At 47.4% G+C, this 12,835-nt stretch overlaps 1 protein-coding gene across 1 annotated transcript in view; it reads left to right on the top strand.

Annotated features, from left to right (window-relative positions):
• The window catches only part of LOC113219952, a 16,622-nt gene extending 3,787 nt beyond the window's left edge, over positions 1-12,835 (top strand). Inside the window, exon 2 of the mRNA XM_031934207.1 lies at positions 10,822-12,835. The gene's annotated coding sequence lies outside the window, so the exon portion shown is untranslated. The remainder of the gene's footprint in view (positions 1-10,821) is intronic.

The raw sequence follows: 12,835 nt of genomic DNA, 5'->3' as shown, positions 1-12,835 counted from the left end.
GCCTGTAATCCCAGCACTTTGGGAGGCCGAGACGGGCAGATCACGAGGTCACGAGATCAAGACCATCCTGGCTAACCCGGTGAAACCCCGTCTCTACTAAAAAATACAAAAAACTAGCCAGGCAAGGTGGCGGGCGCCTGTAGTCCCAGCTACTCGGGAGGCTAAGGCAGGAGAATCACTTGAACCCGGGAGGCGGAGGTTGCAGTAAGCTGAGATCGTGCCACTGCACTCCAGCCTGGGTGACAGAGCAGGACTCTATCTCAAAAAAAAAAAAAAAAAAAGATTAAAACAACATGTATCTCAAATGTCATTAAAAATCATAAAAATGTGGCCAGGTGCAGTGGCTCACGCCTGTAATCCTAGCATTTTGGGAGGCCAAGGTGGGCAGATCACAAAGTCAGGAGATCGAGACCATCCTGGCTAACATGGTGAAACCCCCTCTGTCCAAAAAATATAAAAAATTAGCTGGGTGTGGTGGCAGTCTCCTGTAATCCCAGGTACTCAGGAGGCTGAGGCAGGAGAATCGCTTGAACCCGGGAGGCGGAGGTTGCAGTGAGCCGAGATCACACCCCTGCACTCCAGCTTGGGCAACAGAGTGAGACTCCATCTCAAAAAAAAAAAAAAAAAAAATTATAAAAATACGTTGGACACTTCTTATAACGAGATAGGTAAAACTAGTAATTCTTTTCAATTAGTATTATTAATTAAATAATTAAATATTAGGCTGGAAAATACAGTGTTGATCATCAGATCTCCTATTTTTCATTTTTATTGAGATAACACTAAGAAAAATTACATAAGTAACTACTTGGTAATGAAGGATGGTTCTTTAAATTCTGTGTGTGGATGCCGTATTGTTCTGTTGTCAGCTTGGTCAAGCTAGGTATTTCCCAGAATTCTCCTCCACATATAGAGTTGGCGAAACAGAAACTTGTGTGGAAAGCAGAAGTGAAACAGGGCCATTATACTTTTGGAAACTCTGCAGTCAGATGGAGTAATAAAGAAAGGCAGAGGTAACTGGCTCATTTGAGCTTGTACTGACTCATCTCTGCTTTACTTCCAGGACTTCTTCCTGTATTCCGAGCCTAGTGACCAGCAAGGGCCCCAGACCCACAGAAGCAACAGCTTCTCAAACTTCTGTATGACTTTCCAACTCCTTGTCCTCAACTCAAGGAGTCGGTTGGCCTTCACTTGGGTTCTCTCTCCCTATGTTGCAAAAGGGAAACTCTCCAGGCAGGCAAGGGAGTAATCGTAGATTCACTACCACAATTATGCTGTGAAACATTATGTTACCATTATTCTGAAAACTTCCCTGTGCCCCTTTGTAGCCAGTGCCTTTCCCCAACCCCCAGCCTTTGACAGCCATAATCTGCTTTCTATCACTATGGCTTTGCCTTTTCTAGAATTTCATATGAATGAAATCACATCGTATGTAGTATCTGGCTTCTTTCCATTAGTGTGATGGTGTTGAGATTCATCTATTTTGTTGTATCAGTAGTTTGTTGCTTATTATCCCATTGTATAAATATACTGACATTTGTTTATCCACTTGATGGACATTTGGATTGTTTCCAAGTTGGGCTGCTATGAATATTTGCATGCAACTCTTTAAGGTAAACACCTAGACAGGAATTGCTAGGTTGTGTGGTGGTAAGTGTTTCACCTTTTAAGAAATTGCTAACCTGCTTCCAAAGTAGTTTTACCATTTTGTATTCCCACCAGCAGTGTGCAAGAGTTCTGATTATTCTGCATCCTTGCCAGTACTCCATATTGTCAGTTTTTAAATTTATGTATTTATTTATTTAGAGACTGAGTTTTGCTTTTGTTGCCGAGACTGGAGTGCAATGGTGCGATCTCGGCTCACTGTGACCTCCGCCTCCTAGGTTCAAGTGATTCTCCTGTCTCAGGCTCCCAAGTAGCTGGGATTACAGGTGCCCACCACCACGCTCAGCTAATTTTTTGTATTTTTAGTAGAGACGAGGCTTCACCATGTTGGCCGGGCTGGTCTCAAACTCCTGACCTCAGGTGATCCACCCACCTCGGCCTCCCAAAGTACTGGGATTACAGGTGTGAGCCACTGCACCCAGCCTTATAGTAATATTTCATTGTGGTTTTTCTTTTGGTTGTTTTTGTTTTGTTTTGTTTTGTTTTTTTGAGACGGAGTCTTGCTCTGTCGCCCAGGCTGGAGTGCAATGGTACGATCTCAGCTCACTGCAACCTCTGACTCCCGAGAGAAGATATTTGTTTCTTATAGTTACGGAGGCTCAGAAGTCCAACGTTGAGGGTGCATATCTTGTGAGAGCCTTCTTGCTGATGGAGACTACCGAGTCCTGAGGTGGCCACAGGGTGTCCCATGGCGAGGGACTGAACATACTAATGTGCTATGTTCAGGTCTCCCTTCCTCTTATAAAGCCACTGGTTTCACTCTGATGATAACCCATTACTTCATTAACCCTTTAATATATTGATCTATGAATTCATCTATTCATGGGGATAGAACCCTCTTGATCCAATCACCCCCAAAGGCCCCACCTCTCAACACTGCCACATTGGGGATCAAGTTTCAACATGGGTTTTGGAGAGGACATTCAAGCCATAGCACTGTACTTGTTTCTTTTTCTTGCTTTATTTCACTCACTGGAATCTTCAGTACAATGTTGGATAGAAGCGGTGAGAGCAGACACTCTTCACTTGCCCCCAGTTTTCACGACAAAGCATTCAAACCTTACCCTTTTCCAGCCATGTTCCTCTAATGTAGAGCCACAGCTCTGACCATCTCCTTCTAGATAAAATAAGCAACTGGATGCACCACTCAAAGTTTTGCCCACTCGGAAGATTTCCTTTGACCACTGTTCTCAGGACCACCTTGAGTGGGATTATAGCAGTATGTGATGTAAAACAACTGTAACAAGGAACCAGACTTGATTTTTTTTTTTTTTTCTGAGGAAGAGTCTCACTGTTGCCCAGGCTGGAGTGCAGTGGAATAATCACCACTCACTTCAGCCTCAACCTCCCAGGCCCCAGTGGTCCTCCCACTTCAGCCTCCCAAGTAGCTGGGATCACAGGTGCATTCCACCGCACCTGACTATTATCATTATTATTATTATTATTATTATTGTTTTGTATAGACGGGGTCTTACGATGTTGGTCAGTCTGTTCTAAGGCTAGTGGTTCAAGCAATCCTCCTGGCTCGGCCTCCCAAAGTGCTGGGATTACAGATGTAAGCCACTGTGCCCAGCCAGACTTGAATTTTTTTTTTTTAATTTTTTCCTCCTTGGTGAAGTGGTGATAGAGGATTCCCCATGAGGCCATAGATGTGGGCTGAGAGAGAACAGGCAATGTAGCAGGAGCAGTTACTCAGAGAACTCGCTTCAGCATTTAGGACCTGTCAGACCCCATCTCATTTATACCATTCCCATTTCATAATGAGTCCATCATGAAGTAGATGGAGTGCAACTTTCTGACTCGATGAGTCATGTAATACCCAATTTAATTTACCATTAATATATAATGATATTTAGGCTCAGCTCAGGACACTTGATAATTTGGTGGCCCACAGCCGAGGGCTTCAGTGTCCACTAGGGCAAGTGACACGCTCGAAGCTGTATCTCAAAAGGAGAATAGTTACCTGCAGAAGACAGTATTGTGTTTCTTCTGATTTCATCTCGAGGCCTCTTTCTGGATAGTGGCTGTAAATTCTAGCCCTGCCCTGACTCCAGGGCCCCAGGAGAGGTGGCCATGGATGTTTGCAGTGCACCATTGACAGGATACTTCATCATCTGGCAGATGGCCTAATTCCTAAGTGTGTGACCCATGACCAGGTGTCCGCCTCACAGGAAACTTGTTGATACTGGCAGACACCTGTGTGGCTCTTGTCTGACTTGTGTCCAGTTTATTTCTACCAAGATAGCCACTCTGCAGGAGAACCTCACTGGAAGGAGAGTTGGGTTCAGGTTTGACAGTATGGTGAGTTGCAGAGGAGGCACCACAGCAAAACACATGAAGTAACAGAAGCAGTGTACTGCTTACAGATCTCTTACAGAGAAGAGGGCAGCACGCCTCTCAGGGCCAGTGGGGAGAGGAGAGCCAGCCTGGACATGCCTGCTCAGCTGGTGACTGGGGAGAGGAGAGCCGGCCAGGACACACGTGCTGAGCTGGGGAGCAGGAAGTGAGAGAGAAAGCAAGGGGCCTGAGGGCTAATGTCTGCATTGGGTCCAGGCCATTACCCAAGCAGGTTTCCTGAGAGGAGGTTTTTGTTTTGTTTTGTTCTGTGGCGGTGGGGGGCGGGGCTTGGTTTTTGGTTTTGTTTCTTTTTTTTTGAGACGGATTCTCACCCTGCCACCTAGGCTGGAATGCAGTGGTGCAATCTTGGCTCACTGCAACCTCCGCCTTGCAGATTCAAGAGATTCTCATGCCTCAGCCTCCCGAGTAGCTGGGATTACAGGTGCCTGCCACCACACCTGGCTAATTTCTGTATTTTTAGTAGAGGCGGGGTGTTGCCATGTTCCCCAGGCTGGTCTCAAACTCCTAACCTCAGGTGATCCTCCTGTCTCAGCCTCCCAAATTGCTGGGATTCCAGGCATGAACTGCCACACCCAGCGGGTTTTTGGTTTTTTGAAACAGGATCTCATTCTGTTTCCCAGGCTGGAGTGCACTGGCACTATCACAGCTCACTGCACCCTCTACCTCTCAGGCTCAAGCAATCCTCCCACTTCAGCCTCCTAAATATCTGGGATCACAGGAGTGTACCACCATGCCTAGCTAATTTTTTTTTTTTTTTTTTTGAGACGGAGTCTTGCTCTGTCTCCCAGGCTGGAATGCAGTGGTGCGATCTCGGCTCACTGCAAGCTCCGCCTCCCGGGTTCACGCCATTCTCCTGCCTCAGCCTCCCGAGTAGCTGGGACTACAGGTGCCCGCCACCTTGCCCGTCTAATTTTTTTGTATTTTTACTAGAGGCAGGCCTTCACCGTGTTAACCAGGATAGTCTTGATCTCCTGACCTCGTGATCCGCCCGCCTCAGCCTCCCAAAGTGCTGAGATTACAGGCTTGAGCCACCGCACCCAGCAACCTAGCTAATTTTTAAACTATTTTTGGTAGAGAGAAGGTCTCGCTATGTTGCCCAGGCTGTCTCGAACTCCTTGCCTCAAGCAGTCCTCCCATCTTGGCCACTCACACTGTTGGGATTACAGGCGTGAGCCACTGAGTCCACTAGGAGTTCTAATTGGTAAGTTTAGAACAAGCAGGCACATGTACCACGGGGTCATGCTGTGACTCAGAGGTGGTCACCACAGCACGTCTGTGCGGTCCGTGTGGGGCGAGGGGGTTGGTGGAGCAAGTCACTTAGGTGGTATCTAGGTATCCACTGGGAAATGGTCATCAGGAGGTGGTTGTACAAGGCAGGTATCTAGATTGATCACATTGAGGAACCAGGAGGAGGGGGAGAACTGGAAACTGTGTCAAGGGTGACTGAGTCCTGCTTTTTATATGAGAAAGGCTAACCTATATTTAAAATGGATGCTGAGGCAACATACAATTGTGACAATTTCACCAGGTGCAATGGCTCATGCCTCTAATCCCCACACTTTGGGAGGCCGAAGCTGGAGGATCACTTGAGCCCAGAAGTGTGAGACCAACCTGGGCAACAAGCAAGACATTGTCTCTACAAAAAAAAAAAAAATTAGCCAGTCATGGAGGCACATGCCTGTAGTCCCAGCTATGTGGGAGGCTGAGGTGGGAGAACAGCTTGAGCCCAGGAGATCGAGGGTGCAGAGAGCCGTGCTTGCACCACTGCAGTCCAGCCTGGTGAGACAGAGTGAGACCCTACCTCGGAAAAAGAAAAGAAAATATCCTGAGTCACAAATGCTCTGAATACACCTAACTACAGGACATCATAGCTTAGCCTAGCCTACCTTACACATGCCCAGAACACTTCCACTGGCCTACAGCTGGGTAAAGTGACCTGTCCATACGGCCCACCGTACAGCACTGGTCATCCAGCCTAGTGACCCTGTGGCTGCTATTGGTCATCCAGCCTAGTGGCCCTGTGGCTGGCAGAGCTACACTGATCTGTCCATACCCCCCACCATATAGTATTGGTCATCCAGCCTAGTGACCCTGTGGCTGGCAAAGCTGCACTTACTGCTGCTGCCCAGCATCACGAGAGAGCCTCCCACCACGTATCACTCACCCAGGGAAAGATCAAAATCCAGCATTCCAAATACAGCTTCTACTGAATGCACATCGCTTTCACATCATTGGTAAAGTAAAAACATTTAAGTTGAACCTTCATAAGTCAGGGACTGTCATGACAATGTCATCTTTTGTTCTGGGCCCCACTCAAAATGGTTTAATAGCCTTTTAAGTTATTCAGAAAATGGGTCAGAGAAGAACATTCAAATGAGGTATACGTTGCCTCCAAAATCCAAACCCACTGGGCATTGTACCTCTGTCTTAGTGGTAGTAGGGCGCAGCTTAACATGCCCCAGACAATTAGGCCCCCCAGAAGTTTCACTGAATGTTTGTGTGATTTGTCACCCTCTGGCACACATATGTCTCGTCAAGATGGCTAGAATAGTTACTACTTCTAATCGACATACTATCAACATATTAGATGAGTGTGATGTCCTGTGGAGTAGAGAAGATGACAAGGTCTCCGCAAACTAGATGATGACAGATGACTGCGAATTGGTACAGTCCTGAGTTTGGATGACGAGTAGGTATTGCTAGCCCTGTCAGCTCAAAACAAACTGCTTTTGATGGTCTTTACTAAAAAGTACTGAGGATAAAAGCATTCATCAGATCAACAGCTGCATGCTTTGCTCCAAGGGATGCACTGATTTGCTTCATGAATGAAGGCACACCTAGATTAGCAGCTGCAATTGGAGTCACAACCTGAGTTTACAATAATCCACACCGTTCTCTTGGATCCATCTTGGATCTGCACAGGCTAGAGAGCTAAGCTGAATGGAAATCATCAGCTCTGTGTCTTTCAAATCATTGATTAGTGGTGGCACTAATTTCTGCAGTCTCTCCAGGAATGCAGTGCTGCTTTTGGCTTACTGCTTTTGTAGGTAGAGGCTAATATTTATATGGTTTGTCTTTTTTTTTTTTTTTTTTTTGAGTGGAGTTTCGCTCTTTTTGCCCAGGCTAGAGTGCAATGGCACTATCTCAGCTTATCGCAACCTCCGCCTCCCGGGTTCAAGCGATTCTCCTGCCTCAGCCTCCCGAGTAGCTGGGATTACAGGCATGCACCACCACGCCCGGCTAATTTTGTGTTTTCAGTAGAGACGGGGTTTCGCCACGTTGGTCAGGCTGGTCTCAAACTCCCGACCTCAGGTGATCTGCCCGCCTCGGCCTCCCAAAATGCTAGGATTACAGGCATGAGCCACCACACCCGGCCTCCATTTTTTTTCAGTTCAGCCTAGTTTGTATTGTTTCTGAAACTTAGCTTCCTCATCTGAAATACAGATAATGATGCCAGCCTTATTTGTGTTCAGAAGTTGCTGTAAGGCTTAAATGAGATTGCGTAAGTTAAAATACATTACAAACTGTAGAACCCTCTACGGGTTATAAGGAATAAGCGCTAGAATTATTATTTCCTTCCATCCCCTCTTCTATAGAAAATTTAGGCCAGGCACGGTGGCTCACGCCTGTAATCCCAGCCCTTGGGGAGGCCGAGGCGGGCGGATCACGAGGTCAGGAGATAGATCGACACCATCCTGCCTAACACGGTGAAACCCCGTCTCTACTAAAAAAGTACAAAAAATTAGCCGGGCCTGGTGGCGGGCGCCTGTAGTCCCAGCTCTCCGGAGGCTGAGGCAGGAGAATGGCATGAACCCGAGAGGCAGAGCTTGCAGTGAGCCGAGATCGTGCCACTGCACTCCAGCCTGGGTAACAGAGTGAGACTCCGTCTCAAAAAAAAAAAAAATGAAAATTTAGATTATAATCCCCTTGCTACTATTTCAATCTATGTTTTTTTGTTGTTGTTTTTGTTACAAGTACTTGGAATCCACTCAAAGTAGTTTAAGCATAAATAGGGAGACAAATTTGAAAGATCCACGAGTGTCTCAAGAAGCTCAGAATTCATGGGCAGGAAAGGCACTTGTGCGTCACGAGGTGGTAGAAAAAGGAATTGAAAGGCACTGGGAGCTGTGGCCATGAGAGTGCGCTGCTCACCTCTCTGCAGGGAGCGTATGTGGCCCCCTGCTGCTGGGCCATGAAATTCTGTCATTGCATTTGCACTGAGACCGCCCTTCCTGTGAGCTGCTCCCACCCGGTGCCTGAGTGCTGCCCTGCTGTGCTAAGGCAGGCCCATTTCTGGGAGATGGGGGACTCCTCTGACAGGTGGCTTTGGCACAAGCACACTTCATCAGCTCTGCCAGAGCTTTCTTAGAACTACATTCCATTCTAAGCAGGGCATGGTTATACATGTGTGGTCCCAGCTGCTCAAGAGACTGAGGCAGGAGAATTGCTTGAGCTCAGGAGTTTGAGGCCAGCCTGGAAAACAAAGGGTGACTGTCTCTGAAAAAGAAAGAACTATACACTGCGTTCTAACACCTCCTCAAGCTAGCCCTCCTCCCTTCCTGTCTCCTCGCAGGGGCTGCACCTGCATCTCAGGCCTCCCAGGCTCTCCTGGCTTCCTCCTATTCCCTTCACAAGTGTTTTCCCAGCACATCACTTGCATATTTAGTCCTATCCGGGCATCTTCTCAGAGGACTCGAACCTTAGGACAGGAACCTAAGTAACTCCTTTTGAAATTGCAAGTCTATGTGGACTCTTATTTTCTTTCTACTTTTCTACTTCCTTTCTGCTTTACTCTTCTTTCACCAAACCCCTACCTAATCTTGTCAGCTTTTCCATTTATATGAAGAAAAATGTCTGCCCCACAGTTTCTGAGTTTACAGATCCTTCCAGTTTGAGCACTAATTGACACTGATGTCTTTGAATTGTCACTTCAAGCTCCCAAAAGAAAGAATCGAATGCCTTCACTTGGATTAGGAGCCCATCCCTGGTCCAGTTGTGGCAATTATGGCCAAGGAGACAGGTCTCATGATACAGTATTACTGAGATTCACATCTCAGCTGATGACCTGCTTTGTTTAATGAGAAAATGGAAACAATTCAGGCCAGGTGCAGTGGCTCATGCCTATAATCCCATCACTTTGGGAGGCCAAGGCAGGAGGATCACTTGAGCCCAGGAGTTTGAGACCAGCCTAGGCAACATGACAAAACCCTGTCTCTACCAAAAATAATTTAAAAATTAGCCAGGCAGGGTGGAGCACTCCTGTGATCCCAGCTATTTGGGAGGCTGAGGTGGGAGGATCACTTGAGCCCAGGAGATGGAGGCAGTAGTGAGTTAGTGAGCCATGATCTCGCCACTGCACTGGGCAACCTGTCTTGGAAAAAAAGAAAAGAAAAAAGAAACAATTACAATTAGACCAGAACTGCCTCGTTTTCCCACCACCAAATCTACCAGTCCATACCTGGACACACACTCCTTTGTTCCTTTTAAGATGAAAGCCCACCAAATGAGTATGCTCCCTGGGGTGATTTGCTGTTCTACAGTAGATAACTAATGCAACCAGCCAACATAAGAAAGACAAAGCAGACTGGGTACAGTGGCTCACGCCTGTAATCCTAGCGCTTTGGGAGGCCAAGGCAGATGGATCACTTGAGGCCAAGAGTTCGAGACTAGCCTGGCCAACAGGCTAAAAATACAAAATGTTTAGCCAGGCATGGTGGCGCACACCTGTGGTTCCAGCTATTCGGGAGGCTGAGGCAGGAGAGTCATTGAACCCGGGAAGCGAAGGTTGCAGTGAGCCAAGAGTGCATCACTGCACTCTAGCCTGGGCAACAGAGCGAGACTCTGTGTCTAAATAAATAAAAATACTGCATCCCAGGCGAATGGCAGAAATTAATGCCACCTTAAAGAACAAAGGATGCGAGGGTAGTGTTCCCCCTCAAATCTCCACTTAATTCGCCCATCTGGAACCTACGAGATCCAGGTATGTCCTGTAGTGTGAAAGCAGACTACACCAAACGAACCCAACATCCCCAATTACAGCTACTGTGCCCGCTGCGTCCATGCTAGAGTGGATTCACATAGTCTACATGGTGTAAGATAACTGACCACTAATCTGGCCAATGCACGATTTATCCCCACCAAAAGGAAGATCAGAAACAGTAGATTCACTTGGAATTGATAAAAGTGTGTATTTATGGTTCTCCTACAGGGCTGTGTTAACTCTGTCAAAATATGGTCTAAAGACATGAGAACTGTCTGAATATTTCTTAGAACTTCATATTCGTTCCTATGTTGAAGATATCATATGCATCACGCTAATGAGGCCAGATGAGCAAGAAGTGTCAAGTACTTTGGGTGAGACACATACACTCTAGAAAGTGGGAGAAACGTCCTGTGATATACAAGAGCTTCCTCATCAGTGAACTTTTTAGGAGTCCAGTGGTCTAAGCATGCTGGAACATTCTAAAGCAAGGAACACATTACTGCAACTCATACCTACCACAAGGAAGAGGGAAGCACAACTTCTAGTAAATGTATTCATGTTTTAGAGGCAGCATATTCCACAACTGGGAATACTGCTTAACCTAATACCTGGTAACACAGGAGGCTGCCATCTTTGAGTGGGAGGCCCAGAATAGGAGAGAGCTCTGCAGCAGGTCCAGTTGCTACAAGTGGCAGACCCTACAGTCTTGGTGTTTCAATTGATCATCACTTCTCTTCCTCTACTGTCCATTTTAGATTCCCCTCAACCTCAGGAGGCACCGCTGCTGAGCCTCTGCTCATTCCATTATATTACAGGTATCCAAGGTGGAGTTTCTAGCAAGTCCCAGGAAGACAATCACAATATAGGTCTTCAGGGTTCTGGAGCAAGACCATACTATCTGCAGCAGGGAATTAGACACCTTTTGAAAAGTAGCTTCTGGAGGGCTACTAGACCCTGGCAGAGACGGAATACTTCACCAACGGGCACCAAGTGACCACGTGTCTAGAACCGTTCATTATTCGTTAGGTTCTGCCTTTCATACTCACCAAGACATAAAGTCAAATGGGCCTAGCAATAATCCATAGTAAGATGGAAGTGGTATGTCCAGAACTGGGCATGAACAGAGCTACACATGGTCAGGTGGCCCAGATACATGTCACCTGCCAGTGTGGCACCAGGGTTTCTCCCTCAGCTCACGCCTGTGGCTGCACGGGGGCAAAGTCCCTTGTGATCCGCTGACAAGAGAGGAAAGCCTTTGCTTTGTCTTGATTCACAGACGGGTCAGACTGGTACGTGGGTGCAAGCCAAAAATGAACTGTGACTACAGTACAGCCCACCATAGGCTGATCTTGACAAACAGTGGCAAGGGAAGTTCCCCCAGTGGATTAATCCTCTCAGTGGTGCATGTGTTCGTCCGCTTTGTATGGAAAGACATGTAGCCCAAGGGTACACTTTTTATTCCTTCATGGCTGCTAGCAGCTGCCTTGATGCATGGATCAGGGATCTGGAAGGAGAAAGATGAGATGATCACGGACAAGGATGTCGGGGACAGAGGCATGTGGATGGACTATTTGAGTAGCAGAGAAGTATGAAGAGGACCACCAGAGAGCATCTACCATGAAAGAAACACCAAACAACCAGATAGACAGAATGGTTTTGCCGATTGGATGTCAGCCAGATGCCATCAGCCACCCCAGAACTGACACAGTGGGCACAGAAGGAGCAGCTATGGTGGCAGGGATGGGGGACAAACACACAGACAAAATAGCATGGGCTGTCACTCACAAGGGCTGATGTAGCTACCGCCACTGCTGAATGTCCAGCCTGCCAGCAAGGCATCAGTGCTGATCCTCGGAAATGGCAATGGCTCTCAAAGTGAATAAGTAGCCACTTGATAGTAAGTTGACTACAGTGGATCCCTTCCATTCTAGAAATGGCAGAAATTTATTTTTACTAGAATGGACACATGCTTACCTTTTCCGCCAGCAGGGCCTCAGCCAACACCACTATCTGAGGGCTTACTGAGTGTTTTACCCGCTGACATAGGATCCCACATCACATCACATCGGACCCAAGGGCCCATTCATTGCATAGCCAAGGAGGCATGACAACGGCATGTGACCATGGGATCACCAGTCCTGTCACATTCTGCACCACCCAGAAGATACAGGCTTGAACGAAGAGAAGAAATGGGCTGTTGAAGGCATAGCTGAGATGCCAGCTCAGAGATGATGATACCAAGTAAGGAGGGGACACCACCTTCCAGGGCACAGTGTACACTCTAATCAACAACCAATAAGGCGCTTTGTCCCACTGGGAGGAATATGTAGGTCCAGGAACCAAGGGGTGGAGATAGGAGTGGCTCCACTTTACATTAATCCCGTTGGGGTATTTCTGTTACCACAACTCTAAGCTTTGAGGATTTTAGGTTCTGGTTCCCAGTGAGGAAATGTCTCCATCAAGGGATACAGTGAAAGTACACCAAGGAACCAGTAGGCAAGAAGCAGGAGCCACCATCCTGGCAGGAGTAGTGGACCCTGCCCACCAGGAAGAGATGGGCTGCAGTTGCACAGTGGGAGCCAGAAGGAATATGGCCCTGTGCGTTCTTGCCCCTTGTTGATGGGAAATGCACGGGTGCAGCAACCATGGCCTGAAGAGGGCGTGGTGGCCAGGGCCTCAGCTGAGGTGCCTCCTGCAGGGAGGAGAATCTAAAATGGATAGAAGCCGAGGCAGGCACAGTGGCTCACACCTATAATCTCAGCACTTTGGGGGGCCGAGGTGGGAGGATCATTTGAGGTCGGAGTTTGAGACCAGCCTGGCTAACATGGT

This window comes from Piliocolobus tephrosceles, chromosome 15, assembly GCF_002776525.5.
Source record: "Piliocolobus tephrosceles isolate RC106 chromosome 15, ASM277652v3, whole genome shotgun sequence".
NCBI classification, from domain to species: domain Eukaryota; kingdom Metazoa; phylum Chordata; class Mammalia; order Primates; family Cercopithecidae; genus Piliocolobus; species Piliocolobus tephrosceles.
Note: the sequence above shows the minus strand (reverse complement) of the source record. Positions and strands in the feature narration are given on the sequence as shown.